Source organism: Hypanus sabinus, chromosome 19, assembly GCF_030144855.1.
Source record: "Hypanus sabinus isolate sHypSab1 chromosome 19, sHypSab1.hap1, whole genome shotgun sequence".
Classification (NCBI taxonomy): domain Eukaryota; kingdom Metazoa; phylum Chordata; class Chondrichthyes; order Myliobatiformes; family Dasyatidae; genus Hypanus; species Hypanus sabinus.
Window position 1 is genome coordinate 12,782,705 of NC_082724.1, and position 13,057 is coordinate 12,795,761.

A 13,057-nucleotide genomic window follows, 5' to 3' on the forward strand; every position below is an offset into this window, starting at 1 on the left:
AGGTTCTGAGCTAAATGCACATTAAATATTTATTCAGATACAAGTATACTTACTTACCACCATTATGTCGTTTAGGGGACCAATGAAGGTCCTCTATCTCTGTCTGTGTAAGAGGATTCTTCATTACTTTTTCATTAACAATTGTTTTTTAGACTGGTTGGGGTTGTTAGCCCTGAGCTGAATCCCTCCCAATCTTGGAGGACCAGTGGACCACTCCTTGTCTGTCTTCTACCTGACCCAACCCAAGAACCAAAGTGCAAGCCCTTGACTCCAGCCTACATAGCTCTCTGGGTTATTGAGGCATGCAATGGGCCAAATGGCTTAATTCTGCTTCTATACCTTACGGTCTTATGGTCCTGTAGTGTTCGTGGTTGATGCTCAGGGTGCACTCAATGGACTGTTGTCCTCTTTCAGTGCTCTGGAACTTCAGAACTGTAATTTACCGAGAGCAAAGAAAAGCCATGAACTCCTGCTCTATGTCACTTTGCTCTAACCCATCTAAACTCAGAAGATGCAAAGTTAAATTCCTGATGTGTGACTGATTCCTGCTGATACGGTGTGAATAACATACCTGGTCCCAGTGAAGTTGATATTAGATGGGCAGCTGCCTTTTGTGTAAATTAAATCAAATCGAACTGTGTCAGCCTGATGGTTGGAAAAAAGACAATGACTGAGGCATTACTAAGAAGAATGGTCATTCACGCAAGGTCCCTGACAACAGAATATCCCTTCACCAGTGCTTTAAAGGGCTAAAAGAATGGACAGAAAGTTTGTTGAAAATCGATCAGCATTCAATGTTAGAGCTGTCTTAAATTCTGAACTAACTCAATTTAGGGGTGAGTCATAGAGCCACTCAGAATTTTCAGCTTGGTGACTCATTTCTGCTGAAAATAAAGCAGAATTAAATGTTCAGCTTTACCATGAAAGTTATAAAAACCTGTTCTCTGCACATAGCAAATGCAGAAATGTAGCTTGATACCCTGGCAATCATGTCAAAAGTGAGGAATTATGAGAAATAATTCCACACTTGAGAGTCCACTTCAGTTTATAAATAGAAAATATGGTTTTCAAATGATTTGCATGACAAATTTTGCCTGAACTCTGTACTTGAGGCATTTAGAATGTGGTAATTTCAATAATTTTATTATATACAGTTCTTGAGTACACCATTAAATTAACCAATTATTAATCACTGTCTTGACCTGTTAAGTAATTATATATTCCCTGTATAAATTATCATGGTTAGTACTTAGTTAAAATCATAAGATGATGTATTCAAATTTTGTTTCAAGTTTTTTTAATGTCACTGCTACCCATCTTTATAATATTAATTAGAAAAGAATTCTCATTAATGAATTTTTATCTTTCTACTTTCTTTAATTTCAGTATTAGCAGTTATCTTAACCCAACAATTATGTGACATTTAACTTCTATCTTCATGAAAATTATGACAAAATTTCTTTTATCTTCAATGCAGACAATATATTAATAAATTCTTTTTAATGTACTGTATTAATTCTAATGTGGCCTTCTTGTCACTGAATGAAGTTGAAGTCTCACTCCAGCTACCTGAGCACATAATGCAGAAGCATTTCAGTACAGTGTTGTGGGAATAAGCCTGTGCAGAAGATGTCAGGTTTTGAATCTGATTTTCAAATTGGGTGAATGTTCCTTCATTATGTGCCATGTCATATGAAGTTGACACCAGATTGCTTTAGAAGATTAAATTCACTCCACACCATATCAAAAAAGGTCTAAAGATATAAAAACAATGCTAGCTTCATACCAATAAATCACAATCAAAAATTAGCCATGTTGCTCATGAAGTTATTCTCTTACAACTTTAACGCTGGTGTGTTCACTTGTTCGTTATGTAGGTGATCATCGCCTATGACAATGATTGTTCTTGGCAAATTTTTCTTCAGAAGTGGTTTGCCGTTGCATTCTTCTGGGCAGTGTCTTTACAAGACGGGTGACCGCAGCCATTGTCAATACTCTTTAGAGATTGTCCTGCCTGGCATCTGTGGTTGCATAGTCAGGACTTCTGATATGCCCCAGCTGTTCATATGACCATCCATGGCTTCACATGAGCCTGATTGGGGAGCTAAGCAAGTGCTACACCTTGCTCAAGGGCAACCTGCTTTATCCTCTAATGACCACAAATCCATTTGCCTTGTCTGAAAAGAAATCTGTGACCAATTTTGTGGATTCCCACAGGGTAGTGGATTTTATTTTCTTGGATGCAAGTACTTTTTAAGAATGGACTGTAACATCTGGTATGATTTGTGATATGATTTTTCTACCAGTCAGTGCCATTAGTGGAGAGGCAAAGTAGCAGTCCTAAAGCATTCTGATCAGACGACACTTGGAATATTTTATATAGTTCTGGCTGCCACATTATAAGAAGAATGTAGAAGCTTCAGAGAGGATGCAGAAGAGATTTACCAGGATGCTGCCTGGATTAGAAAGCATGTCTTGAGGAAAGGTTGAGTGAGATAGGGTTTTTCTGTTTGGAATGAAGGGGGATCAGAGGTGAGTTGATAGAGGTGTGTAAGATGATAAGTGGGTTTGATAGAATACACACCCAGCACTTTTTTCCTTTTTAATACTATAAGGTATAACTTTAATGTGATTGTAGGAAAATATGGGGATGTCAGAGATAGGTTTTTTTGCACAAGAGAGTGGTAAGTGCATAGAATACACTACTAGGGGTGGCAGTAGAGGCAGAAACATTAGTGGCATTAAAGAGACTCGTAGTAGACCACATGGATGAAAGAAAATTGGAGGACTGTGTAGATTGGAAGGGTTAGATTGATGTTGGAGTAGGTATATGCCTGTACTGTGTTGGACTGTTCTATATTTGCTTTCCATAAATGACATTTAGCTAGCAGCAAAACGGAAGACTTTAGAACAGAGGTTCCCAACCTGGGGTCCATGGCATAAAAAAAAGTTGGAAACATCTGCTGTAGAGTCACTAAAACCTGCAACTTGTTTATTGTTTTTGTCACCCCAACTCAAATCAAGGCTAACTGAAGGCAGCCACATTTAGGTTGATGTTAGTAGTCCTCTGTTTAAGAGGAAAGTTCATCCAATTGACATTGGCTTTGTCCAATTTTTAAAGATTTCTCAAATGTAATGCCAGAGGCTTATAATTGTCGACTAATATGTGAGATTAGTAATTTGCTGCTCTATTTGAGCTTTCAGGCAACATTGACTGAATGGAAGGGACCTATGGTTTCTGTTTGAGAACATTTGGCTGAGGATTAAATATTGTTTCTTTAAAATCATTTTGAAGGCTATTGTTGTATTCCTGTTCATTATATTATTGTGAATCAGCAGAAACAGATGTGAATCAGTTCCTGAATGTATGAAGTGACTAAAGGTTGTTGGAAGGGCAGACAGGCGGCATGTTGGGTTTGTCTACAAGATTGAAGATTTCACACAGGAAGTGACATCATACTACTAAATCAATGAAAGGTTTTTTGTTGGCTAAAAATTAGACTTGGCAATTGATCTGCACTCCTTGGGTTTGAAAATAAACTGGAATTGAAGGAAGTCTTGGATGAGAGTTTTTGATGTCTGGAGAGACTTGAACTGCAATAAAATTAGTCATTAAGGTTAATGGCAATAATATGTCGATAAAAATCTTTTGCTTATTTTTAGGTGATAAAAGCTTTATTTGGTGAATGTTCAAAATAACAAAGACATGTGGGAGCTATTTAATTGAATACAGCTTGTAAATCTGTTTTATTTCTTAACCATATTGCTAATGGCTATGCTATTACATATATTATGAAATGGGCTTAATTCTGCATCATTTTTATTTTTATGGAAAAGGGGAAGGTTGGAGTTGGTCCAGAGATGGTGATGCCTGCAATGCGATCTAACGTAACCGTGTCAAAGACCATCAGGTACCTCTTTTCTGGACAGTCACCCCGGTCCTTTGCAGAAAGAAGGTTGTAAACTCTTGTTGGATAAAAGCCTCTGTGGTACACTGGCATTGCCTTCTGCATTTCTCCCTGTAGTTGCGAGAGCCCACACTACTGATACTTGAGCCAAGATGATGCAGGCCTAAGCTGAAGCTGAGCCTTCTCTGTTGAGAACTGCCAATACTCTTTATGGTACACCCATTGAAGGAGAGCAACTTTCCACCAACAAGTTGAAGTCAGAGGAGGGGAACAGAATTAAAACTATAGGCTTGGAAACCAAAATTGTCACTAAACCGTGAAGTTCTTGCTACTATTGTTGTATTTATAGCTTCCTAGTTATGAAAGGTTTATAATTTTGTAGTCTCTTACACACCAATGAAATCTGTAATAGGGCTGATAAAGAAAGCTGTTACGGATGGTTCAGTTTCAAACATTATTCAATGTAAATGTGTTACATTGAAATAAGCTTGCTTTACTAATGGGTAAAGTAATAAGATTTGTATCTAAATGGTTTTAGTGCAGAAGGAAAGGGACCTTCGGGGGCACTACGCTCATGTGAGAACAGCTATGCAGATTTGAAAGTACAAGGATCTGTTGGGTTACTGAAAGAACAACCTCTGCCTTCACATTTAAGGAAATAACTGGATAAAGTGTTAGTGGTTTACCCCCTTCTGTCGTACTTGTGTTCTCAGCAGTGGAGAAAAGTTGTTGTGATGAGAAACCTGTCATCATTGAGAAACCTCACAAAGTGCCTCCTAATGTGACATTATGAGCAAAGTGCACTGCATGAAGATACCAGGCAGAATAGACCATCACCTTCGAAGTTTGAAAGTATATTTAATATCGGAGTATGTGTACAGTATACAACCTGAAATTCATCCTCTTCACAGAAGTCCACAAAACAAAGAAACCCCCAATGAAGGGTAGAAAAATCCAAGTCCCAAAGTCACTCTTCCCCCTTTGCAGAATTGTTGAATCTCATTCAGAAAGACAGTACTGTCATGATTAAGGGATGGTTCAATGGAACAGTGACCTTTTGGTTTGTAATAGCTTTACTGTTTCATATTTCATTTATACGTCAGTAACATATAACATTAACTGCAGGCTGTGATGTAATACGGTAATTGTTCAGCGCAAATTTGATTAAGGGAAAAGACTTGTTGAGGTTGAGGAATAAAGAAAGTCTTGTGGAAAGCCAAGCGGGAGTGGAATTTGGTATGTCTCTGCAGTGCATGCTGTAATTCCTCATGCAGCGTGATTAGTGAATGTTTTTCAGCATGCATGTGGTGATTTGGAGGAAAGGAAAATGACTGGAGAATGCCATTTGCAGAAGTATTGAAGAGAGTATACATGCAAATGTCCTTGAAGTTTTACTGACAATGTCACCTTGCAGAATATTCAGTCACATTGGCCATTTCATCCACATCATAACAGAATACAATGGTGTGCACTTTGGAGCCCATCCTTTAGGGTGGCATTACCAAAGCGTTCAGGGACAGATTCCTATGTGTGATGCAGCACAGTGGTGGAACCACATGGATGTGGCACAGTTAGGTTAATTCCACCTGGAGCAAGTAGCCAACTCATCAAGTCTGGTTTCTGAGGTCTTTTCTCAATCTAAACCTGGGGGTCCACAGACCCCTCAGTCAATGGTAGGGGGTCCATGGCATAAAAAAAAGTTGGGAACACCGGGTCTAAACTGAGCAAATATGCCTCCCAGATAAATAAATAGATTAGATGATAGGGCTGTGTGATAAAGATGAATGCTGAATATGTATATTCTGAAGAAAGCTTTTGGGATAGCCTATAGAGGATATATTTTTCGGAAGCATTAGCAAATGATTATCCCGAACACCCTAGAGAATACTATTTTCTAATTCCTTAAAATGTATCATTTTACAGTGGAGCAGAATTCAAAACCTTATTTCAAGACAGTGTTATTTTGTGCTGCTCCATAAGAAGGCATCTGAAATCTTCATGAGTCAGTAATGGATAATGGTTACGTCAGAGTGGCTGTGTCTGTTGTTATTGACCCCATAAGGGTCATTTCCAAATTGTTCCTTTTAGAGATAAGCAATGAGGGGAATCCCCAGTCACTTCCCTTCACATTAAAGTCAAAGCTGACTTGACTGGCATTTGCGCCCAGGTGAATGTACAGTACCGTGCATTAGACTTCAGCACCCTAGTTAACCAGTACCGTATTTGCCAATGTGGAGTAGAGAGCGAGTTTGTAAATCTGGTGGGAACAAACTGTGTTGGGACTGGAGAGGGTGGAGTGCCATGGGAGGTGAGTGGGACAGGTGGCAAAGAAGGAGTGCCAGGGACGATGGGAGGGGTAGTGGTGGCATGGGTTGAAAGCACCCAGCTCCGAGGCACCAGGCAAGGTCATTTGATCAAAACAATTGTTTTATTGATCATTACAGAATGTCTCTCTGGTGATTCCTGCCCCCTCCCCTCTCCCTTCCCCTTTTCCTAACCATGACTGTCCTCTCCCTGCCCCCTTCCCACTCTCAGTCTACAATAGAGACCCATATCAGAATCAGGTTTATCATCACTCACATATGTCATGAAATTTGTTTTTTTTGTAACAGCAGTAAAGTGCAATACATAAAATTACTACAGTACTGTGCAAAAGTCTTAGGTACCCTAGCCATATATATCTGTACCTGGAACACAGCAGGCCAGGCAACATCTGATGAAGGGTCTCGGCCCGAAACATCGACAGCATTTCTCCCTATAGATGCTGCCTGGCCTGCTGTGTTCCACCAGCATTTTGTGTGTATTGTTTGAATTTCCAGCATCTGCAGATTTCCTCATGTTTATATCTGTACCTAAGACTTTTGTACAGTACTGTATGTACTGGATCATAATTGTATGTGCTGTGGTTTGCACCTTGACCTGAGAAATTATGTTGTATTTTCAGGGCTGTGCCACAGATGTATTGGGCAGAGTCCATACTCTCTAGGACTCTTGCATTCTTGTGCATTCCAATTGCTATACTAGACCATGATGCAGCCAGTCAGGATACTTCCCACTGCATATCTGGTCAACCCAGTGGCATAGATATTGATTTTTCCTTCCACAGAACAAATTTCCCCTGCTCCTTCCTCTGTTCCCCATGCTACCCATTCACATCTTCTCACCCAGTGCCCCTCCTCCTTCCCTTGCTCCTGTGGTCCACACTTCTCTCCTATCAGATTTGTCCTTGTCCAGCCCTTGACCTTTCCCACCCTCCTGTGTTCAGCTGTCACCTTTTAGCTGGCCTCTTTCCTCTCCCCCACTTTTTTTTTTATTCTGCCATATTCCCCCTTTCCTCTCAGTTCTGAAGAAGGGTCTCGGCCCAGATGTCGACTGTTTATTCTTTTCCATAGATGCTGCCCGATCTGCTGAGCTCCTCCAGCCTAAATAATATTCATGTCCAGCTACATGATCCTACAGTTTAAAATTCAACTGTAAATACCATTTATTTTGTTTCCACACATAATTCAGATACTTTTGGTGTTTCTCTTCAGGGAATATATCACTTATTCAGAACCTGTGTGATTGGTCACATGATTAACTCCCCCTATCCTGTATTTGACATAGAATATCTAGAACACATACTTGGACTGTGTAGTAGACTGTGTAGGGTAATATAAATGAAAAAATATTATTTTAGATTTTAGCTGTTAGATCATATAATTCTGCTTTATCATAGCCTTGGCTTGATGTTTGAATTCTGTGCTTCTGAGAAATTATGGCTTCTGAGAAACTGCGGCACCAGTTCCACGTTGGTGTTCAAAATTGGATTACTGATATCTGCTAGAGTTAAGCACCCCAGAGCTGGTTATATAAGTTAACAGACAAAATTAAAACTCGTGAAAAGAGTGATATTTTTGGATAATACTGTTGCAGAGCTAAATGAGACAGGAACATGTGATTGGGAAAAAAGTTAATGTAGTGACAGAATTAATGCACCACTTCTGGACTTAATTTATGAAAATGCTGGTTATAGAGCCTTTTCTGTTCAAGATTCTTGTTGACTCATCTATTATTGAGGAGCATTGAACATACGAGCGCAGGCCTGCCTTAGTCCACATTATTAACCAGAAATGTCACCCAGATACCTGCAAACAAACAGTGTTAAGTGTGACCACAAGAATAGCTTGTGTCTATTGTAAAAATGCAACTCCATGTGACAACCTTAACTAGTAGTAGAAATATGTAACCCCTATAAATTACATATCATTGTTTTGCAAGAGTATTTTGATTAGGAATTTATCACAATCTTTTTAACAGTGCAGCTTATTATTTTAAAGAGGGATGTAACAAAGGATTGTAATATGATGGAGTCGCTTAGCCAGGCAGCGTGTGGCAGATGCTAAGTGGGAAGCAAGATGATCCCTCTTAAGAGGAGTTAGTGTTGAGGCTTGAGTGAAGCAATCTGTTCATACCTCTTTCCAAATCACAGGCTCGGAAGAATCGTTTGATAACAGCCTTAGTCTGCCCTTTAAGAAACAGTAGGAGGCAGAAAATAAAAGAACAGATTAAAGAAATAATTTGACAGTATATTGAGTGAAAGTCTTTCTCACCACATCTTATCTGACAAATGTAGATCACTCTCTCCTTTCGATGATGAGAGGAAAATTATAAATGCATTTTAAAAAAACACAAATGCACTTGCCCTACACGTGCACATGCATGCTATAGAGCTAGTGACATGCGGAAAAAAAAGCTCAACAAAATGAATTCTGAACTTGACATTGTTGACTTCATTGTTTAATTTACTGAACCAACATTAATTTTGAGGCTCTGGGCAAATAAGTAGGTATTTATTAAAGTTATTAGGCAGGAATGGAACGGTGAGTTCTTCTGCACAGGATGTGCATAAGAGGAGAGAAAAATCTAGTGCCAATAGTTGTGGAAAAGTGCTGTACAATGTTTGGGGGTGGGAACATGTAATTTAGCATGTCAAGGCCTCTGTAAGGTGTAGGATTGTATGATTGTTATGTTTGTTCTTAATAAAGACAAATTTGGTGTACGTTTATGTTAGAACATTTTATTAGTGTACTGCTGCTCAGCCCTGTTCAACCACGCAACAAAGGTCACCATTGTGGCTTCTGGTCTGGGTAAACCCCTCATATTTTCTATTGGAACTGGAGTTCTTTATTATGCACACATAATTACACATCTTCCCCCTTGAAAGAAAAATAACCACAATATTATGTCCTCATAAACCTGCAAGGAACAATAATCCTTTCCAACAAGGATATCTACATTCCGTAGCTGGTCTCTTTTTGTTTTTGAATTTTCAACTGAACTGAATTGAACATTTCAACTTCAATTGTAATGAGCAACTGCAGTACCTGATCCACTCGTCAACTTTCAACCAGTCTCTGAGGTGGTTTAATGGTCCTTTTTGGTCTGCTATTTGTTTCCACACGGTATACTGCTTGTATTTGCTGTGTTGGTATTTGTGTTTCTCTGAGAACTCTAATTGAAGTGGGAGAGTTTAGTTTTGAAAGTCAGCTTGCAGATGGTCAAATGAACGAAAAATATGGTAGCTGGGTTTGTGTGCTATGCTTTGAAGGGACAGCACAGGTTGCTGATAAATTTTGATAACATGCAAATTAGATCACTGTTCATCATACTCTATATTGCTCTGTGGGATTTATCATGTTTGTGCTATTCTTTCTTCACCCTAGTACAGAAATAGTTATTTAATAATTTAGTTGTTATGAAATCAGAAAGCCCCTGAAGTGAATGCAGGGATTCCATTTACTTTAATGCTTATTCAGCATGTTTGATCCTCTACCTTGAGATGTATAGTTTTATAATGTTATTTTAAAAGATCCAGAATGATAAAGTCATCTTTCCAGGTTCTCTTCAGTGTGTCCTACAGACTGTTTCTTGTTCAGGAATTAGGTTACTCAACGCCACAGATTTTCCACTGCCAATTTATTACTTGTATCCAAATAACCCTCAGTTTGTGAAAATAATTAAAATTTAATGAGGAATGAGTAAGGAAGTGAGACTTTCATAGATATTAGCCATATTGATATTCTTGATGCTTTATTGCCTTCCTGCTGAATGCCATCACTAAACTTCTTGGAATGCGAAGGAAGAAGAGTTCCCCATTGAATGGACCTCCATGAGATCTACCCAAGCACTGAATTTGTATGAACTGTTTAAAATTTGTGAATTCTAACTCATTAAACATAGCCAAGCTATACTTCCTGTTGTAGCATTTGGAAGTTTTATTGGATGTTTGTAGAGATGGGGAATTATCCTTGAATACGATTATCTGCTGTTGATAAAATTAGACTGATAAATATTTCAAATAAAGGGAGCTGATGTACTTGGTATTAATTGATATTAAGCCAGGCCGCATCAGTTTTTTTTCAGTTTAAACTCCTCTGTATACAAAAGCCTATTAAGATTGAATTTTTAATACATAACTCTTATTACATGGAGACCTCTATTCAAGCTCAAGCACCAGAGGACCAAGCAGAGTATATATTAATTGCTTTTGAAAATTTTCTGCAAATGGTTTTCCCCAAGTCACAGACCAAAAACAACCATGATGAAGAATGGCTGGACTGTTTTAAATTCTAATTGATGGCTGGCATTGATTCATATACATTCTTTTTCTTCTTCTCTTTCATTATTTCATTCTTTAAGATCTGAAAGTTCTGGGAGGGGAGACTTAGGTATGCAAAAGCAGTAATCTGCTGTTCCTGACACTATGCACTAGTATTACATTGCTGCGTTAAATAATTGGTATTGATCACGTCTCAGTTGAGTAGCATTGCTCTTTGAGCTGGAAGGCTCTTTCATGAGCAATTTCCACCTTAGAATGTAGGCTGATAATGAAAGTTCTCATTTTTGAGATTTTAAGCCAAAGCTCCATCTGTTCTCTTTGGTCAATTATACTAAAACAGCATATGGTCTCAGTGGCCAAACATTTTAATTCCGATTCTCACTCCCATTCTGACATATTGGTCCATGTCCTCCTCTTCCTGCCAAGATGAGGCCACCCTCAGGGAGAAAAGAAACACCTTATTTTCTGTCTGAGTAGCCACCAACCTGATGACATGAATATCGATTTCAGCTGGAAATCTCTTCCCTCCCCCTCCCCTCCCCTTCTATTCCCCACTCTGGCCTTTCACCTCTTCTCATCTGCCTATCACTTCTCCCTGGGTCCCCTACTCCTTCCCTTTCTCTATGGTCTACTCTTCTCTCCTATCAGGTTCCTTCTTCTTCAGTCCTTGACCTTTCTCACCCACCTGGCTTCACTTATCATCTTCCAGCTAGCCTTCTTCCCCTCCCTCCACCTTTTTATTCTGGCATCTTCCCCCTTTGTTTCCAGTCCTGAATAATGGTCTCTGCCCGAAACGTCGACTGTTTGTTCCTTTCCATTGATTCTGTCTGACCTTCTGAATTCCTCTGTCATTTTGTGCATGTTGCTTTGGATTTCCAGCATCTGCAGACTTGCTCGCATTTATGGTCCTGGTTATCATTTGTACAGAAATTGGCCCTTGTGTTTTCTACTTCACAGCAGTGACTTTGCTACTAAGATCTCGTTCTTCGTTGGCTACTTGGTTCACTTTGGAATATTAGTGAAATGTGCTCTTCTTATTTTTACCCCACAAATTTAAGTTTCCAATAGATCTAAAATTGTATCTAGATCAAATGAATCTGTACCTTAAGTAAACCACTCTGTACTGATCGAGGTCGATATGGATGTTGCATCCTAGCTATCTGAGTACACAAGCCTGGGCAGTACAATATGGAGAACAAGCTGTCGGCCATGTAGCAAGCTCCCCCTCTCCACACAGCTGATGAACCCAAAGGAATGGCAGAGACTGATACAGTTTGGTACCAGCAGCATCACAGGAGTTGCCAGTCAGCATTGAACTCAATCTACCACTGCCTTAGGGACTTCAGCTCCAGATTTTTCCCACTGTATTTATTCTGGAAGACTTCCCCAGGAGTGGGTATAGTTGCAAGGCAGCAGAGGTTTGAGATCGGAATTTTTTTTCTCCTAGAGGTGCTGACGAGCCCCATTTGCCCAAAGCGATTGGTTTGAAGGCTCCAGTAACCCACCTTTGCCCCTTCTTCAGTCCAGAAACAGTTCCACCTGGCTTAGTAGCTAAGCCACACGTGAAAGCCAGAAGCTGGACTAAGTTGTCGAAGGCTATTTGAGAAGCATGCTATTGGGAGCATGTTCCCATTCGCATTCCTGGCTATAACAACTTTAAAGAGCCTACTCTGCTCTAGGGCAGTATAACTATGCCTTAATAGAAATTGTGCACATTTTCATTCCAATTCATTAATGTCATGTGGACATCAGTGGAAAATGTTCACATTTACCACCTATTTTAACAGAAGTTGGGGAGGTAATGGGGAATCACCTTTGTGTAATGAAGGTACTTGAAGTTAAAATATGTTCCTGTAGTTAGGCCCAGTTTCAATCAAGGAACAGCAAGTATTTCCGCATTAGTGTGCGACTTGAAAAGGAATTTGATACTGACAGCGTTCAATATTTCTGCAATCTTTGTCCTTCTCACTGGTGGTTGTGACAAGTAGGAAGATGCTTCTTAAGAAGCTTTCAGTAGCCACAGTGATGATACACACTGTAAATGTTTTAACCCACTCATGTAAATCTGACAAAAATAAAATTAACTCTGCCTGGTTGCCGAGTTGGTTGTTAAGCTGTTAGATCATTGGTGCAGGTTGAGCATCCCTTATCTGAAATACTTGGGGCTAAGAGTGTTTTGGATTTCAGATTTATTTGGATTTTGGAATATTTGTATCTATATAATGAGATAACTTGGGGATGGGAGCAATTCTAAATACAAAACCCATTTACATTAAATATGCAGCTTACACATATGCCCTGAAGGCAGTTTTATATAATATTTTAATAATTTTGTGCATGAAGCAATAAAGTGCACATTGAATAATCTGAAAGGTAAGCTATCACTACCTGGGCCACCCAGGTGGACAGTCAGTGGCTGTTTGGCATAGCCATCATTCCCAACTCTGAATTTATGTGCTACCAGTGAGCAGTCCTTATCTTACACGTGTTCATCGCACTTTTATACAGTACTTAACAGTAAAAATTACATACCGTTAATATAATGAAG

The 13,057-nt window shown here is 39.2% G+C and overlaps 1 protein-coding gene across 18 annotated transcripts in view; it reads left to right on the plus strand.

Moving 5' to 3' along the window:
- The window catches only part of atp2b2 (ATPase plasma membrane Ca2+ transporting 2), an 873,878-nt gene that overhangs the window by 201,855 nt on the left and 658,966 nt on the right, over positions 1-13,057 (plus strand). For 4 of the 18 annotated variants that reach the window (XM_059944033.1, XM_059944032.1, XM_059944029.1 and 1 more), the window contains one exon: positions 3,838-3,911. The exons of the other annotated variants lie outside the window; for them this stretch is intronic. The gene's annotated coding sequence lies outside the window, so the exon portion shown is untranslated. The remainder of the gene's footprint in view (positions 1-3,837; positions 3,912-13,057) is intronic. 18 annotated transcript variants of the gene reach the window in all.